Below are 18,381 nucleotides of genomic sequence, written 5' to 3'. Positions count from 1 at the left end.
TAATAGTAAGTGCACTTCCATGACTGTAAGTTGCTGCAGCATGCAGAACTAGTCCTTTCTGGTAGTGAAAAGGTCACAGTGCCCCCAGATGCCTATATTAATGGTGCCCCTAGTAGTATGTTCTGTCCCAATTTCACACCAATAGACAAATGGTCATAACCTTGCAACGACAGTTGGAATCCCAAAATTTCTTAAGACAAGTGATACAGTTTATTGATGTGTTATATATGCGAGAAGCATATTTCAATTTGAATAATAATATACAGTTAATTGGGTATTGTAATCGTAGTGAACAATGGAAAAAAAAATAACATATTATTTTTATGGTACATAGAATGGCCCAAAAAATTACAAAAAATCTGAAACCAGTAATTTATAATTTTCTTTTCCTCCATACATTTAAGAGTTAATAAAATCTCATCAATAAGTAAAGTGCATCTAATCTTGCAGAAATTAAGCCTTTATATGTCCAGATTGCCAAAAAAATAAAAAAATAATGCAAATTTTCTCTGCATGGTTCACCTTCCCTTCAATGCTTTGGTGTGTGCCCATGCAACAGGTTACAACCATATTCTCAGGAGGAACTGAGTATCAAACTTTGTGGAGCCATTTGGTATTTTATCCACTGATAATCCAATACATTTTTGAAAAATACATTCATATAGCTTAAAAAAATTTAAAAATGAAAGTACTACTAAAAAAATGTCATCATAATGTTAGTTACTAAGTTATTTTAGTGTTATGACTATGTGTCAGAAAAGTGCAATGGGTAACTAGAAAAAGATCTCAAAATCACTTGGATATGTTAAGCGTTCCAAGGTTATAATCAATTATCATGAAACATCCCAAAATGGGCAATGTCAGGAAGGTGCAAAATGGCCAAGTCATTAAGGGGTTAAACACATGGTATTTCACTTATTGGCCTTCCAAAATGGTGGCATTCAGCAGTCCCATTATTATTATTATGAGAGTATCATCTGTGGAAAATCACTTTGAGAAGATATTAAGGATTTGGAAAAAGCTAAAGTAAATATTTGTAGTAAAAGTGAGAAAAACTCACAAAAATAGACCACAGCTCATCTTACGATGCAGAGGAAGGGTAGTTGCAGAGTCATGGAGGAAAATGCCTCTCTGAGCTGCGGATGGTAATGCAAGAACAGGAAAAATATCCAAATATCCAAAAAGCTCTGAATAGCAGGTAAAAAATATCAAAATTTATTCAGCCAGAAAGAATTAAAAACATCACAAAGACTGACAATGTGTATCAGAACTGAGAGGGCAGCCTCCCTCCCTACATGTTTTAGACACCTTAGTCATGGTTCTAAAAGCTACATTTTCATGAACAAACACAGCAATTTAAAAGGAAGTAGTAGTTCTATAATTGTAACAGCAGTGGACTGTTAGTCCACTGTTAATGTAGAGGACTTCGGAACATGTACACAGTGTCAAGTGTTCTTGTAAATATTTGTAAAAAATGAATTTACCAAGTTTACCCTGCGTTACAATGTAAGCTTTCATTTAATACCTGTTACACCGTTGTGACTTGAAAGCAGCTGTTATATTTCACATCACCTTTCATTTCTGACTAACCAATTTACAACATTAAAATTTTCAAAGCCTATTGTCGAGTACACTGGGAGACTCATTTTTCCACTTCTCTCTCAAACAGAGGCTTATTTCAATCCCAGTACCTTGCTTTATATAGCATTTGGATATGAAACCAGTTTGTGAAAACTGAAATTGGTCAAAAAAAGTAACACTATGCTGAGACTTCCATCATTTTATCCTTACTAATTACTAATAAACAGGGTAAAGTTCAAGCAGTGAGATCTTTATTGATCTAAAGAAGAACAGATTAACAGCAGGAGTGAAGACAATTTTCTTCACATATTTATTGTATTATAGATTGTGGTTAGCTAAGATTAAAGTGTTCAGCTTGTTCAGCTCTGGGTCTAGTGTTAAAAGCAATATATGTGTCAATGTTTAATGAGGCTGTGCTGACTAATATTTATTCTTTTAACTTTAACATTGTATTTCATTTCAAGGACAGATTCTTCTGTAAATGAAGGCAGATTTGGTATTTCAGGTTTATTGGGTTTGAGAGCAAAACAATCCACTAAAGAAAATAACATAAGTAGATTTAATAGTTGTCCTTGAAAACAGCTTCCATTGTTTATAAAACAATCCTGAAGAGAACAGATAGTAATGTGCTTTCCTTCAAATGAGACAAATACCCTTTGAAATGTATCAAAGATCTTTAAAAATATATATTATTTGTGCAATTTATGCAGTGATTTAATCAGAATGTCTTTTATTTTCTATTGGCCTGACCATGAGCTAAGGTTTTATTCACCTGACCACTTTACAGTCCACATTTACTAAAAACAGTGAAGTGTGCAGGGTGCGCTAGATTTTGGATTTCTGTCGCACATTCTTCATGAATCTGGCACTCCCTGCACTGCTCCGACAGATAGCACTGACTTTTTTTTGGTGCACCTTTAACATAGGGCGTGCAACACAATTCTGTCTGACTTTGCATGATAAATGTGCATGACTGAGCACCGGGAATGCCCATTTCAGTGCAGAAAGTTGTGCTGCATAAAGAATAGTGCAGCCGCAGCACAAAACGGTCACATGCAACACAAATCTTGCGCAGACACTTCTTAAATACTTGTGCAAGCAGCTTGCACTGAAAAGAACGGGCAAAGTCTGCCAGAAAACTGCCACAAGGACCATAGTAAATGTGGGCCTATGTATGGCAGCATGGTGGCTTAGTTGGTAGCACTTCTCCCTTTCAGAATTGATATCCTGTGTTTGAATTGACTATGGTGAACATCTGAGTGGTTTTTATATGTTCTGGCCAAGTTCACCTCACAGTCATGAAGAGATATAAAATAATGATCTGGCTCTGTAAACCTCACTTTGAATGAACAACAAAAAATTCTATATTGCCTGTGCAATGGAAACCTTTAAAAAAGTTAAAAAACATGAATATATCAATCTTTCTTTAGCATAAAAATGAGCAAAAATGTCCTAAATTCCAGGTTTGCACAAAAGAAAAATTTTAAATAAGTGGTTCTAATCAAACTATCAAGTGTTCTTTTACACTGAAGTTCAGCCTTTACTTTGTGACATTTGTATTTCTTAAGAACAGCACACACCAACTCTTCTCTCTGGCCACTTGCTTCTCATCAGTCCATTAACCTGCAGCTCTAGGTTCCGGTAAAAATAGGCTGGAATTGACCCGAGGAGTCAGATAGGATACCTGCCTATCTCTCATTTTGTAGGTTGCAGAACTGCAATCCTGATATTGAAGATGAGATTCTTATCTTTAATGTGAAAAGATAGGCACTATAGGTACTAAAGAACCAAAGATAGGGGTGTCAGATGTAACCCCCCCCCCCTTCTAGTCTCTAAAAAAGACTCTTTGCTCATTTGAAAATAACCTTGGAGAGGATTTGTTACAGGTAAAAGGGCAAGATTTCACAAAACAGTATGCAGAGGGCGCTGGTTTAGTGAGGTAAAAGTGTACCTGTAAAAAGACATACCTTCCATCAACCACTTCACCAAGTGATTATTTACATGCATATAAAAACACAAAGAAACATGTTTCATAGTATTATATTTTACATGTTCTTTCCCACAAAACTTGCTCCCAGGGCAGAATATCTTCAATACACAGAGCTGGAGGAGTTCTATATGCACACTCAGTTCTAACACACACAGTTCTTTGTATTAAAGAGCAGTAGTAAGCTCCATGTTTTACTGGCATATTTCCATCACTTTTTGATGATTTCTTTTCAAATTCTGGTTTCTTTCCTGATCTTTAAATTAACATGGTTATTGTGCTAAAGGGGATCCCAATGATCAGAGCAAACAGCAGGGGACATAGCATTAAAAGAACCCTGTGGTTTCCCTAATTCTTGTGATCAAATGGATTCCAAAGCTTGGACCCACAGAATTCATTTTACTGTCATGGGGACAATGAAAATAAGACAAGTCAGTGAACCCCAAAACTCCAGCCTCCCAAGAACCCTGCCTGCTTGCTTCATTGTATCGTGGGCAACATGGGACATCAAGAACATGGTCCCTTACTGTGCCAAGGTGTGGACATGAAACAAGATAAACAAATAACATAAAAGGATGGTAAGTAGTTCAGGTCACAGCAGAGATAGCTTAAAAGGTACAAAATCACATATACAAAGAATAGTCAAGACACAAGAGTCAAAAGTCAGAAACCAAAAGTACAGGAATAGCAAAACAGTAGCAAGAAACAATAGAGCTGCCAAAAAACCTGTAATGGGTATAACACAAAAAGGGGGAGGGCTATGTGGGGCATAGAGGGGGCATGGCTGGTGGCAGAGTGGGCTGATGTTGGGAATTCCCATTTCATGTCTGTCACTAGCCATAGCCTACAAACTTTCAGTGTTTTCAGACCTTTTTCTGCAATTCAACCATGGTATATCAACCATGTTGGAGGGCAAAGCCTCATAAAGTATCTGCTGCAGCGGGGCCTTTATCATATGCTTTGCACATTGATGTGATAAATGTCCCCCAGGATATTCATGTGAGTAGGCACTCAGCTACAGGTGAAAGTGGCAGAGCTCGAAGAGTAAGAGCCAGTCAAGAACAAAGCTTGCAGAGAGCCGGCATAACAGACTCAATCAGCAGTCAAATCACTATAGCCCTGTTCAAATTGCTGACTGAAGTTAACCATATAGAAATTCAGTTTCTCCTTAGCCTGACAGTACGAGCTGAGTAAGATGTTTACCCAGATGTAACAGTTATAGAATATGTGATGGATGCAACCTTTATGAACTTGGGGAAGCTTGGGTTAGTATCAAGTTTAGACATTCACACTTATAAACTAATTCTAATTAGCCTACGGATTCAGCAGCACAATTAATAAAAAGTATAAGCATTTGATATTATTGAACTCTATGAAGCTATTTAGTGATTAAAATATTAACAATAACAATGTTGATTTATTAATATGGAGTTAGTAAGGCATCTAACCTTTATAAGAGAATAATGTAATACAAAAGGCAGCAAATAATTGATAATCTTTATGTAATGAAAAGTTGTACAATTTTCCAATATACAATAATTCCAATTATCAATATATAATATAAATTATTCACTTTTTTCTAGATCTCTGCTTGCTGACATTTAACAGTAATACAAAGTGACACAGGTGCATTGCTCTGATTTCTCTCTGTGTTATAATGAGCCATGCACCTGTGTGACATCACATGGTTGAACAAGTTTTTAACCACAGGAAAATGAAGCTTCCTTTTAAATGACAGCAAACAGAGATATAGAAAACTGTAATGAATTGATACAGAAAGTATATTGGAGACTTCATAACGCAAACAATTTGTTGATGTTGATAATTTTTTTATAAATAAAAAAAAATTACATAAAAAATGATTGAAAAATATATAATTCCAAAAATACTTACTATTCTGTTCATATGGTTGAATAAATACATAACTGCAAATCCATGGAGCTTGAAATAAACTAAGGTGCAATCAAATATAGAGAATTGCAAAAACTTGTATATTTTTGTTAGAACAATCTGTGTGTGACCTTTAGGTTTTTTCAAACACTACAACTATTAAAGAGCACAGGCATGGCAAAGAAAGATGCCAATGTCTGGTGGTTGGAGATCACCACAAGACTTAACATCTTCTCTCTTATGTCTTTGCTTTTCAGTGTTTGAAAAAGACCATAGGGTAAAAACTTCACACACAGAATGTTGTAATTTGGCAGCAATTAAACTTTCAAGTTTATTTCACATAGTTTCAGACAGAAACTCAGTGCAGCATTAAATATGGCACCTAATGCAACTGAACATTAACAATAGGAAAATAACTATAATTAAAATTATCACATTCCATCAATTCAAAATATTTGCTTCCACACTGCAACTGAAAATAAAAAAATATTAGAGCTAAACTATGACATTTTATCATGTCTATTAAGTGTCCTTTGCAAGAATAGCAGTTTGCTGAATGGAATAAAAACAGAGTAGACAATACTGAAATCTCACACTGCTTTCTCAGCATGCATGAATGCTTTCAGTTCAAAACAACCTACCATTATACAGCTTCCTTGGTTCTTTTTATAACTCTTTTTTTCCGACAAATACAGTGACCTTTGTCCTAGCCCAGTGTAATAAGTTAAATGGGACCACAAGCAAACTAGTCAGCTCAGCAAATATGACACTAATGCTTGAAAAAGCCTTGTCTCAAAGCTACAGCAGAATACTCTGCTTAAAGTTTTCCAATGTATAAAATAATACTACATTGGTACAACAATAAATACTGGGAAAATTGGTAAATGCAAAGTACTATATGGTTTGACATTATCTGCAGTAGAAGCGTGCCGTTGTTTTGTTTCCAATTCCCCAAAGTTAATTTATTAAGATTTTACACATTCATTTATATTTTATAACATAGATTTTATAGAACCTTATCAATCTGTCTAGTATAGTTGGGGGATTTGTTCACATACTGTACCTCTGTTCATTTACAAAAATACAAAAGTAAGGTAATTCGGAGATTTGGGATAGTGGAATCAATCTAGAATTGAACGTGACTTGTGTTTTTGGAATAGTTTGGAAAGTGAATAGTTTGACATCCTTTTGTATTGTTGTTTATTTAGTTTTTGTTATGTATTTGTTACATAGTTGGGTTGCAAACAGGGGAACGTTTGTGACTCATTTTGGCCAGGTGGATATGGCTGCTCTCCTCTTCCATCTCCATACATCACTCCAAAACAAGGGAAGGAAAGGATCTTCTCTACAATCTGCAGCACTGTCTCTCCCACTGTGTGGTGAGACATGGCAGCCTCACTCCACCATGTCCTCAAAAGACCTATTGTACGTCTTGCTCATGGCTCCCAGTTGTGTGCATGTGGCCTAATTAGGATTAAGGATAGTCCCATTCAACCTAAAATTCTACAGTTTTAATCCAAAAGATGGTAAAAATTAATTTGTCTCATATTAGGGGAAAATCCTTCCCAACTCCAAATGTTTCAATCACAATAATGTTTTGATCAAAGAATTCAGTACTTTCAGTAAACAAAAATGTGAAAGAAACATGTATTATTAGCCTTTTACTGCTGGCAGATACTAGATATGAATATTGAATAACATTAGCGCTTTCTTATCCTGATAATGAATATACATTATACCCTCTATAAATGGCAAGTGGTTGCTCTCCTGATGTTCCAGCAATACTTTTCAGTGTCACCCCAGTTTTTACTCCTCTTGCACACATTTCAGAAGGAGATCAGTTCTTTAGCTCTCTCTGACCCCAGGGAGAAGAAAATATTAGTTTATTGTTGCTTCTCCCTTCTACACTAAATACTGCTGAATGAGTTTCAATGTCTCTGTAGGACCTGGTGCTCATATGGTTGCTGAGTATCATAGTGTACAGTAGAGCATAAAACTACATCTCTTCAGTTTTTTCCCCCTGCCCAATTTCAGTGGAAAATGTGTTAATTAGAGATGAGCGAACACTAAAATGCTCGGGTACTCGTTATTCGAGACGAACTTTTCCCGATGCTCGAGTGCTCGTCTCGAATAACGAACCCCATTGAAGTCAATGGGAGACTCGAGCATTTTTCAAGGGGACCAAGGCTCTGCACAGGGAAGCTTGGCCAAACACCTGGGAACCTCAGAAAAGGATGGAAACACCACGGAAATGGACAGGAAACAGCAGGGGCAGCATGCATGGATGCCTCTGAGGCTGCTTAATCGCACCATTATGCCGAAATTATGGGCAACAGCATGGCCATGACAGAGTGACAGAATGAAGCTAGATAGCATGTAAAACATCCAATAATTGACCCTGACACTATAGGGGACGGCATGCAGAGGCAGAGGCAGCGGCAGCAGGCTAGAGAGTGGCATGGCGACATACCCTAATTGGACTCAGGCTTCAAACCAATGGGTGTCAGAGAGGAACCAAAGGAGGTGAGCAAGAAGCGCTCAAATAATATCGGTACATGATAAAAGTTTGCCAGTATATTTTGTGGATTACACAGCAGGGTGGCGACAAAGTTAACATGGAAGCCATGAAAACAACCCAAAATTCTGCCTGACACAGCTCGTTTGATAAGGGGACCATGTATGCTTACAGTTCATGCCAGTCGCTGCACTGGCTGCCAGTCTCCTTTCGAATACAGTTTAAAATAATAATAACCCTCATCCATAAAGCTCTGTATAATGCTGCACCCCCCTACCTCTCCTCTCTTATCTCAGTCTATCGCCCAACCCGTGCTCTTAGATCCGCCAGTGATCTTAGATTAACCTCTACCCTAGTGCGGACCTCCCACTCGCGTCTCCAAGACTTCTCTAGAGCTGCACCAATTCTATGGAATGCTCTGCCCTGGACTATCAGACTAATACCTAACCTCCAAAGTTTCAAACGTGCTCTTAAAACCCATTTCTTTAGGCAAGCCTATAACACTCATTAACTGCATGAAGTTTTAACTCTTCTACTAACCCGTCCTGTGTCGTCCTCCCATCTGTTATCCAGCAACCAACAGGCACCAGACTTCTCTGCAGTCCCATTCACCCTGGACCTGGTATATAAGATGACGGCTGAGTGGTTCAAGCGACAGCAATTCCATTTATTATATTTTTTTCTATTCCCTAAGAAGAATGGCTTGACCATTAAATATTCTTTTACCTCGTGTTACCCCATCATCTTCATAAACCGTAAGCTCTGGCGAGCAGGGACCTCACTCCTGTTGTTCCATACAAATGTTGTGCTCTGTTACATTACATTTGTATTTGTTTCCTATGATTTGTAAAGCGCTACAGAATATGATGACGCTATATAAATAAAGATTATTATTATTATTATTATGGAGGCAGTGAACTAGTAGTAGATTAAAGGTGCTGCAACTATGTTAGTTGGATCTTGGGATGGAGCTGGCGCTCTGCAGCCAGGCGAGCTTTTGCCAATCCAAGCCCCTGTCTCTAGGCTACTCCCCAAACAGCACTTCTAAGAACCTTTTGTATAAGATCAAGTGTAGTAGCGTTCTTATAAGTTTAGGATATGGCGGGTGAGGGGAATGTAAACAGATGCGCAAGAAGCGCTGAAATAATATCCCTAAATGGTAAAAGTTTGCAAGTATATTTTGTGGATTACACAGCAGGGTGGCGACAAAGTTAACAACTTTGATGTGGAATGCCCTGTAATAGCTCTTGGGCGGTGTGCCTTTTATCGCCTAGGCTCAGCAGTTTCAGCACCGCCTGCTGTCGCTTAGCGACGGCACTGCTGCTGTGCCTAGAGCTACCGACTGATGGCGCCATGCCCACGGATGGTAATTCGGAGGAGGAGGAGGTGGAGGAGGGGTGGGAGGAGGTATAGTAGGCCTTTGAGACCTGGACCGAGGTAGGCCCCGCAATTCTCTGCGTCGGCAGTATATGACCAGCCCCAGGGTCAGACTCGGTCCCAGCCTGCACCAAGTTAAGTGTAGTAGCGTTCTTATAAGTTTGGGATATGGCGGGTGAGGGGAATGTAAACAGATGCGCAAGAAGCGCATGATGCGCATGGAGCTGGCGCTCCGCTGCCAGGCGAGCTTTCGCCAATTCAAGCCCCTGTCTCTAGGCTACTCCCCAAACAGCACTTCTAAGAACCTTTTGTATAAGATCAAGTGTAGTAGCGTTCTTATAAGTTTAGGATATGCCGGGTGAGGGGAATGTAAACAGATGCGCAAGAAGCGCATGATGCGCATGGAGCTGGCGCTCCGCTGCCAGGCGAGCTTTCGCCAATTCAAGCCCCTGTCTCTAGGCTACTCCCCAAACAGCACTTCTAAGAACCTTTTGTATAAGATCAAGTGTAGTAGCGTTCTTATAAGTTTAGGATATGCCGGGTGAGGGGAATGTAAACAGATGCGCAAGAAGCGCATGATGCGCATGGAGCTGGCGCTCCGCTGCCAGGCGAGCTTTCGCCAATTCAAGCCCCTGTCTCTAGGCTACTCCCCAAACAGCACTTCTAAGAACCTTTTGTATAAGATCAAGTGTAGTAGCGTTCTTATAAGTTTAGGATATGCCGGGTGAGGGGAATGTAAACAGATGCGCAAGAAGCGCTGAAATAATATCCCTAAATGGTAAAAGTTTGCCAGTATATTTTGTGGATAACACAGCAGGGTGGCGACAAAGTTAACAACTTTGATGTGGAATCCATGAAAACAACCCAAATTTCTGCCTGACACACCTCGTTTGATAAAGGGACGATGTATGGAGGCAGCTATATGGACGACTTTTGGAGGTAGCAATGGAGACAACGTGTGGAGGCTGCTATGGAGACAATTTAATTTGGATAGTGCCTGTATGTGGCAGTCCCAAACATTTTTCAAACCAGAGGAGCAGGTAGGTGGCCCTCCAGTAAAATGGAATAGATTGAGTGCCTGTATGTGGCAGTCCCAAAAATGTTTCAAACCAGAGGAGCAGGTAGGTGGCCCTGCAGTAAAATGGAATAGATTGAGTGCCTGTATGTGGCAGTCCCAAAAATTTTTCAAACCAGAGGAGCAGGTAGGTGGCCCTCCAGTAAAATGGAATAGATTGAGTGCCTGTATGTGGCAGTCCCAAAAATGTTTCAAACCAGAGGAGCAGGTAGGTGGCCCTGCAGTAAAATGGAATAGATTGAGTGCCTGTATGTGGCACTCACAAAAATTGTTTCAAACAGAGGACCGGGTAGGTGGCCCTCCAGAAAAATTAAATGCATGAAGTACTATAGCAAGAGCCAGTGGGCCCTGTCAAAAAATAGCCATTTTCCTCTGCTTTACTGTACAAAGAGGAGGAGAAGGAGGAAAATGAGGAGGAGGAGGAGTGGATCAATTATTCAGGTTGAGCTTCCTTCACCTGGTGGAGATTGGAAATTCTGAGAAATCCAGCCTTTATTCATTTTAATAAGCGTCAGCCTGTCAGCGCTGTCAGTCGACAGGCGTGTACGCTTATCGGTGATGATGCCACCAGCTGCACTGAAAACCCGCTCGGACAAGACGCTAGCGGCAGGGCAGGCAAGAACCTCCAAGGCGTACAGCGCCAGTTCGTGCCACATGTCCAGCTTTGAAACCCAGTAGTTGTAGGGAGCTGTGTGATCATTTAGGACGATGGTATGGTCAGCTACGTACTCCCTCACCATCTTTCTGTAAAGATCAGCCCTACTCTGCCGAGACTGGGGACAGGTGACAGTGTCTTGCTGGGGTGACATAAAGCTGGCAAAAGCCTTGTAAAGCGTACCCTTGCCAGTGCAGGACAAGCTGCCTGCTCGCCTACTCTCCCTCGCTACTTGTCCCGCAGAACTACGCACTCTGCCGCTAGCGCTGTCAGAAGGGAAATACTGTTTCAGCTTGTGCACCAGGGCCTGCTGGTATTCATGCATTCTCACACTCCTTTCCTCTGCAGGGATGAGAGTGGAAAGATTTTGCTTGTACCGTGGGTCCAGGAGAGTGAACACCCAGTAATCGGTGCTGGAATAAATTCTTTGAACGCGAGGGTCACGGGATAGGCAGCCTAGCATGAAATCTGCCATATGCGCCAGAGTACCAACGCGTAAGAATTCACTCCCCTCACTGGCCTGACTGTCCATTTCCTCCTCCTCCAACTCCTCCAACTCCTCTTCTTCTGCCCATACACGCTGAACAGTAAAGGACTCAACAATGGTCCCCTCTTGTGTCTCACCAACATTCTCCTCCTCTTCCTCCTCATCCTCCTCCACCTCCACCTCCTCCGATATGCGCTGAGAAACAGACCTGAGGGTGCTTTGGCTATCAACAAGGGAATATTCTTCCCCTGTCTCTTGTGACGAGCGCAAAGCTTCCGACTTCATGCTGACCAGAGAGTTTTTCAACAGGCCAAGCAGCGGGATGGTGAGGCTGATGATGGCGGCATCGCCACTGACCATCTGTGTTGACTCCTCAAAGTTACTCAGCACCTGACAGATATCAGACATCCACGTCCACTCCTCATTGTAGACTTGAGGAAGCTGACTGACCTGACTACCAGTTCTGGTGGAAGTTGACATCTGGCAGTCTACAATCGCTCTGCGCTGCTGGTAAACTCTGGATAACATGGTCAGTGTTGAATTCCACCTCGTGGGCACGTCGCACAACAGTCGGTGAGCGGGCAGTTGGAGGCGGCGCTGCGCTGCCCTGAGAGTGGCAGCATCTGGGCTGGACTTCCTGAAATGCGCACAGATGCGGCGCACCTTCGTGAGCAAATCAGACAGATTGGGGTATGTCTTGAGGAAACGCTGAACTATCAGATTTAACACATGGGCCAGGCATGGCACATGTGTCAGTCTGCCGAGTTGCAGAGCCGCCACCAGGTTACGGCCGTTGTCACACACAACCATTCCCGGCTTGAGGTTCAGCGGTGCCAGCCACAGATCAGTCTGCGCCGTGATGCCCTGTAATAGCTCTTGGGCGGTGTGCCTTTTGTCGCCTAGGCTCAGCAGTTTGAGCACCGCCTGCTGTCGCTTAGCGACGGCACTGCTGCTGTGCCTAGAGCTACCAACTGATGGCGCCGTGCCCACGGATGGTAGTTCGGAGGAGGAGGTGGAGGAGGGGTGGGAGGAGGAGGAGGCATAGTAGGCCTGAAACACCTGGACCGAGGTAGGCCCCGCAATCCTCGGCGTCGGCAGTATATGAGCAGCCCCAGTGTCAGACTCGGTCCCAGCCTCCACCAAGTTAACCCAATGTGCCGTCAGCGATATATAGTGGCCCTGCCCGGCAGCACTCGTCCACGTGTCCGTGGTCAGGTGGACCTTGTCAGAAACGGCGTTGGTCAGGGCACGGATGATGTTGTCTGACACGTGCTGGTGCAGGGCTGGGACGGCACATCGGGAAAAGTAGTGGCGGCTGGGGACCGAATACCGAGGGGCGGCCGCCGCCATGAGGTTGCGAAAGGCCTCGGTCTCTACTAGCCTATAGGGCAGCATCTCCAGGCTAAGCAATCTGGAGATGTGCACATTAAGGGCTTGGGCGTGCGGGTGGGTTGCACTATATTTGCGTTTCCGCTCCAGCGTCTGGGGTATGGAGAGCTGAACGCTGGTGGATGCTGTGGAGGATCGTGGAGGCGACGATGGGGTTTTTGTGGCAGGGTCCTGGGCAGGGGGCTGACTAGCAGCTGACACAGGGGAAGGAGCAGTGGTGTGCACGGCCGGAGGTGAACGGGCTTGTTGCCACTGAGTGGGGTGTTTAGCATTCATATGCCTGCGCATACTGGTGGTAGTTAAGCTAGTAGTGGTGGAACCCCTGCTGAGCCTGGTTTGGCAAATGTTGCACACCACAGTCCGTCGGTCATCCGGTGTTTCCTTAAAGAACCTCCAGACTTCTGAAGATCTAGCCCTCGCCGCAGGAGCCCTCGCCACGGGAGCTTCACTAGTTGACACATTTGGCGCTGATGCACCAGCTCTGGCCCTGCCTCTCCGTCTGGCCCCACCACTGCCTCTTCCAACCTGTTCTGGTCGAGGACTCTCCTCCGTCTCAGAAGCACTGTGTTCACCCGGCCTCTCAACCCAGCTTGGGTCTGTCACCTCATCATCCTCCGATCCCTCAGTCTGCTCCCCCCTCGGACTTCCTGCCCTGACAACAACTTCCCCACTGTCTGACAACCGTGTCTCCTCATCGTCGGACACCTCTTTACACACTTCCACTACGTCAAGAAGGTCATCATCACCCACAGACTGTGACTGTTGGAAAACCTGGGCATCGGAAAATTGCTCAGCAGCAACCGGACAAGTGGTTTGTGACTGTGGGAAGGGTCCAGAAAACAGTTCCTCAGAGTATGCCGGTTCAAATGCCAAATTTTCCTGGGAGGGGGCAGACTGGGGGGGAGGAGGCTGAGGTGCAGGAGCTGGAGGAGTGGCGATTTCGGTGACATGGGTGGACTGCGTGGAAGACTGACTGGTGGTGGACAAATTGCTCGAAGCATTGTCAGCAATCCACGACATCACCTGTTCGCACTGTTCTGGCCTCAACAGTGCTCTACCACGAGTCCCAGTAACTTCAGACATGAACCTAGGGAGTGTAGCTCTGCGGCGTTCCCCTGCTCCCTCATCAGCAGGTGGTGTCTCACCCCGCCCAGGACCACGGCCTCTGACCCCTGCAGTAGTTGGACGCCCACGTCCCCGCCCTCGTCCTCTACCCCTAGCCCTCGGGTTAAACATTTTTAAAATGAGAGTTATAACTTTATTTTTTTTTTTACTTTTTTTTGTTTTTTTTTGTGTTTTTTTTTTTTTTTTGTGTTTTTTGTTTTTTTTTTCGTTTTTAAAACCAAACAATGCTATCCTATTGCTATGGCTATTTTCTAGCCAAGTATCAAAGCACACTACTATGCCAGATGAGATGACACTGAGTTAGTGCCTAATTGAAATCCAACCCCTACTAAATTTTCCCACTTCGGTCTTTGCTATGGATATGTGCGTCACTAAGCGCAGAACACAGCGGTCGCAAGTCTCACTACAAATTGCTCAGAATTGGCTAGTACATGCACTGCAGAAAGTACAGCCACCAGCAGATCAACCAGAAATCAAATATATAGAACGCTACTGTATGCGTAAGTAAGCTCTTTGTATTCTCCTATGGCTATTTTCTAGCCAACTATCAAAGCACACTACTATGCCAGATGAGATGACACTGAGTTAGTGCCTAATTGAAATCCAACCCCTACTAAATTTTCCCACTTCGGTCTTTGCTATGGATATGTGCGTCACTAAGCGCAGAACACAGCGGTCGCAAGTCTCACTACAAATTGCTCAGAATTGGCTAGTACATGCACTGCAGAAAGTACAGCCACCAGCAGATCAACCAGAAATCAAATATATAGAACGCTACTGTATGCGTAAGTAAGCTCTTTGTATTCTCCTATGGCTATTTTCTAGCCAAGTATCAAAGCACACTACTATGCCAGATGAGATGACACTGAGTTAGTGCCTAATTGAAATCCAACCCCTACTAAATTTTCCCACTTCGGTCTTTGCTATGGATATGTGCGTCACTAAGCGCAGAACACAGCGGTCGCAAGTCTCACTACAAATTGCTCAGAATTGGCTAGTACATGCACTGCAGAAAGTACAGCCACCAGCAGATCAACCAGAAATCAAATATATAGAACGCTACTGTATGCGTAAGTAAGCTCTTTGTATTCTCCTATGGCTATTTTCTAGCCAAGTATCAAAGCACACTACTATGCCAGATGAGATGACACTGAGTTAGTGCCTAATTGAAATCCAACCCCTACTAAATTTTCCCACTTCGGTCTTTGCTATGGATATGTGCGTCACTAAGCGCAGAACACAGCGGTCGCAAGTCTCACTACAAATTGCTCAGAATTGGCTAGTACATGCACTGCAGAAAGTACAGCCACCAGCAGATCAACCAGAAATCAAATATATAGAACGCTACTGTATGCGTAAGTAAGCTCTTTGTATTCTCCTATGGCTATTTTCTAGCCAAGTATCAAAGCACACTACTATGCCAGATGAGATGACACTGAGTTAGTGCCTAATTGAAATCCAACCCCTACTAAATTTTCCCACTTCGGTCTTTGCTATGGATATGTGCGTCACTAAGCGCAGAACACAGCGGTCGCAAGTCTCACTACAAATTGCTCAGAATTGGCTAGTACATGCACTGCAGAAAGTACAGCCACCAGCAGATCAACCAGAAATCAAATATATAGAACGCTACTGTATGCGTAAGTAAGCTCTTTGTATTCTCCTATGGCTATTTTCTAGCCAAGTATCAAAGCACACTACTATGCCAGATGAGATGACACTGAGTTAGTGCCTAATTGAAATCCAACCCCTACTAAATTTTCCCACTTCGGTCTTTGCTATGGATATGTGCGTCACTAAGCGCAGAACACAGCGGTCGCAAGTCTCACTACAAATTGCTCAGAATTGGCTAGTACATGCACTGCAGAAAGTACAGCCACCAGCAGATCAACCAGAAATCAAATATATAGAACGCTGCTGTATGCGTAAGTAAGCTCTTTGTATTCTCCTATGGCTATTTTCTAGCCAAGTATCAAAGCACACTACTATGCCAGATGAGATGACACTGAGTTAGTGCCTAATTGAAATCCAACCCCTACTAAATTTTCCCACTTCGGTCTTTGCTATGGATATGTGCGTCACTAAGCGCAGAACACAGCGGTCGCAAGTCTCACTACAAATTGCTCAGAATTGGCTAGTACATGCACTGCAGAAAGTACAGCCACCAGCAGATCAACCAGAAATCAAATATATAGAACGCTACTGTATGCGTAAGTAAGCTCTTTGTATTCTCCTATGGCTATTTTCTAGCCAAGTATCAAAGCACACTACTATGCCAGATGAGATGACACTGAGTTAGTGCCTAATTGAAATCCAACCCCTACTAAATTTTCCCACTTCGGTCTTTGCTATGGATATGTGTGCCACTAAGAGCTAAACACAACGGTAGCAAGTCCCCCTGCTAATTCCTCACAAAATGGTACTAGATGCAAATTAAAATAAAAAAAGTAGAACGTTATTGTAGCCCTAAGAAGGGCTGTTGGGTTCTTTGAGAATCACTCCTGCCTAACAGTAAGCTAATAGAACACCCTAACGCTTTCCCTGACCAGCAGCAGCTCTCTCCCTAGCGGCATCCAGACACAGAATGATCCGAGCAGCGCGGGCAGCGGCTAGTCTATCCCAGGGTCACCTGATCTGGCCAGCCAACCACTGCTATCGACGTGTAAGGGTACCACGTCATGCTGGGTGGAGTGCAGAGTCTCCTGGCTTGTGATTGGCTCTGTTTCTGGCCGCCAAAAAGCAAAACGGCGGGAGCTGCCATTTTCTCGAGCGGGCGAAGTATTCGTCCGAGCAACGAGCAGTTTCGAGTACCCTAATGCTCGACCGAGCATCAAGCTCGGACGAGCATGTTCGCTCATCTCTAGTGTTAATGTATATATAAAATTATTTTATGATCTTATGGGAAACATAAAATGTAACAAAACACATACAGATAACTAACAATCCACCATAAATATGAGGATGATATTAACTTCGGTATATTGTCGCCCTTTGCCTACGATTGACTGGTGGTCTTTGTTATGGGAGTGTCAAAATGTAAGCAATTGCATCTTGTGCTCAAAATAACCTGAATATTTAATTATTCATAAAGATTTTAGAATTCCATTACGACTATAATTAAAGGGGTAATCTCGTCTGGGCATTCACATCTAGATTCATTAATCTGCCATATGTAAACATTTCTTCAATTAGTTGTCATTAAAAAATGTTCCTGTGTGAAGATAATTTCTCATAAATGTAGTGATATGGTCCCTTAGAAACAAGACTGTGTCCCTGGATAAGGCCAGATATCGGATATCTTTGTATATGAAATGTCTGGGAGTTATTGCAGGTCCTACAGCCGTCCTGTGGTAATGAATAGAAATGAGCGAACACATTCGTCCGAGCTTGATGCTCGTTCGAACATTAGCCTACTCGAAACTGCTCGTTGCTCAGACGAATATTTTGCCAGCTCGAGAAAATGGCATCTCCCGCCGTTTTGATTTTTGGCGGCCAGAAACAGAACCAATCACAAGCCAAGAGACTCTGCACTCCACCCAGCATCACGTGGTACACTTACACGTCGATAGCAGTGGTTGGCTGGCCTGATCAGGTTACCCTGGAATAGACTGGCCCCTGCCCGCACTGCTCGCATCATTCTCTGTCTGGATGCCATTAGGGAGAGACTGCTGCTGCTGCTGCAGGGTTTGATTGAATTAGGCACAGTCTGCCGATTTTTTTTTTTTTTTTTTCAAAACTGAAAGTCATCACAGGCACAGCACAAAATCCTGTTGTGTGCTATCAGTGTAGGTTAGAAACTATCCATAGCAATCATCATCATCTTCTGTGGTTGCTATGTGATTTCTTCTGATCGTTTTGTAAAAAAAAAAAAAAACACAAAAAAATTTTACAGTTTACACTTTACAGTTTACAACTACTGCAGGGGTCAGAGGCCGTGGTCCTGGGCATGGTGAGACACCACCTGCTGATGAGGGAGAAGGGGAACACCGCAGATCTACACTCCCTAGGTTCCTGTCTTAAGTTACTGGGACTCGTGGTAGAGCACTGTTGAGGCCAGAACAGTGCGAACAGGTGATGTCGTGGATTGCGGAAAATGCTTCTAGCCATTTGTCCACCAGTCAGTCTTCCTCCGAAATCAGCACTCCTCCAGCTCCTCCACCTCAGCCTCCTTCCCCCCAGTCTGCCCCCTCCCAGGAAAATTTGGCATTTGAACCGGCATACTCTGAGGAACTGCTGCTGAGCTCTTTCCCGATACCCAGGTTTTCCACCGGTCGCAGTCTGTGGGTGATGATGACATTGT

The 18,381-nt window shown here is 43.1% G+C and overlaps 1 protein-coding gene across 4 annotated transcripts in view; it reads left to right on the top strand.

The window, feature by feature from the left end:
• The window catches only part of GABRG3 (gamma-aminobutyric acid type A receptor subunit gamma3), a 363,647-nt gene that overhangs the window by 324,954 nt on the left and 20,312 nt on the right, over positions 1-18,381 (top strand). The window lies entirely within an intron of this gene.

The sequence above is a fragment of the Engystomops pustulosus genome, chromosome 2, assembly GCF_040894005.1.
Source record: "Engystomops pustulosus chromosome 2, aEngPut4.maternal, whole genome shotgun sequence".
Lineage (NCBI taxonomy): Eukaryota > Metazoa > Chordata > Amphibia > Anura > Leptodactylidae > Engystomops > Engystomops pustulosus.
Note: the sequence above shows the minus strand (reverse complement) of the source record. Positions and strands in the feature narration are given on the sequence as shown.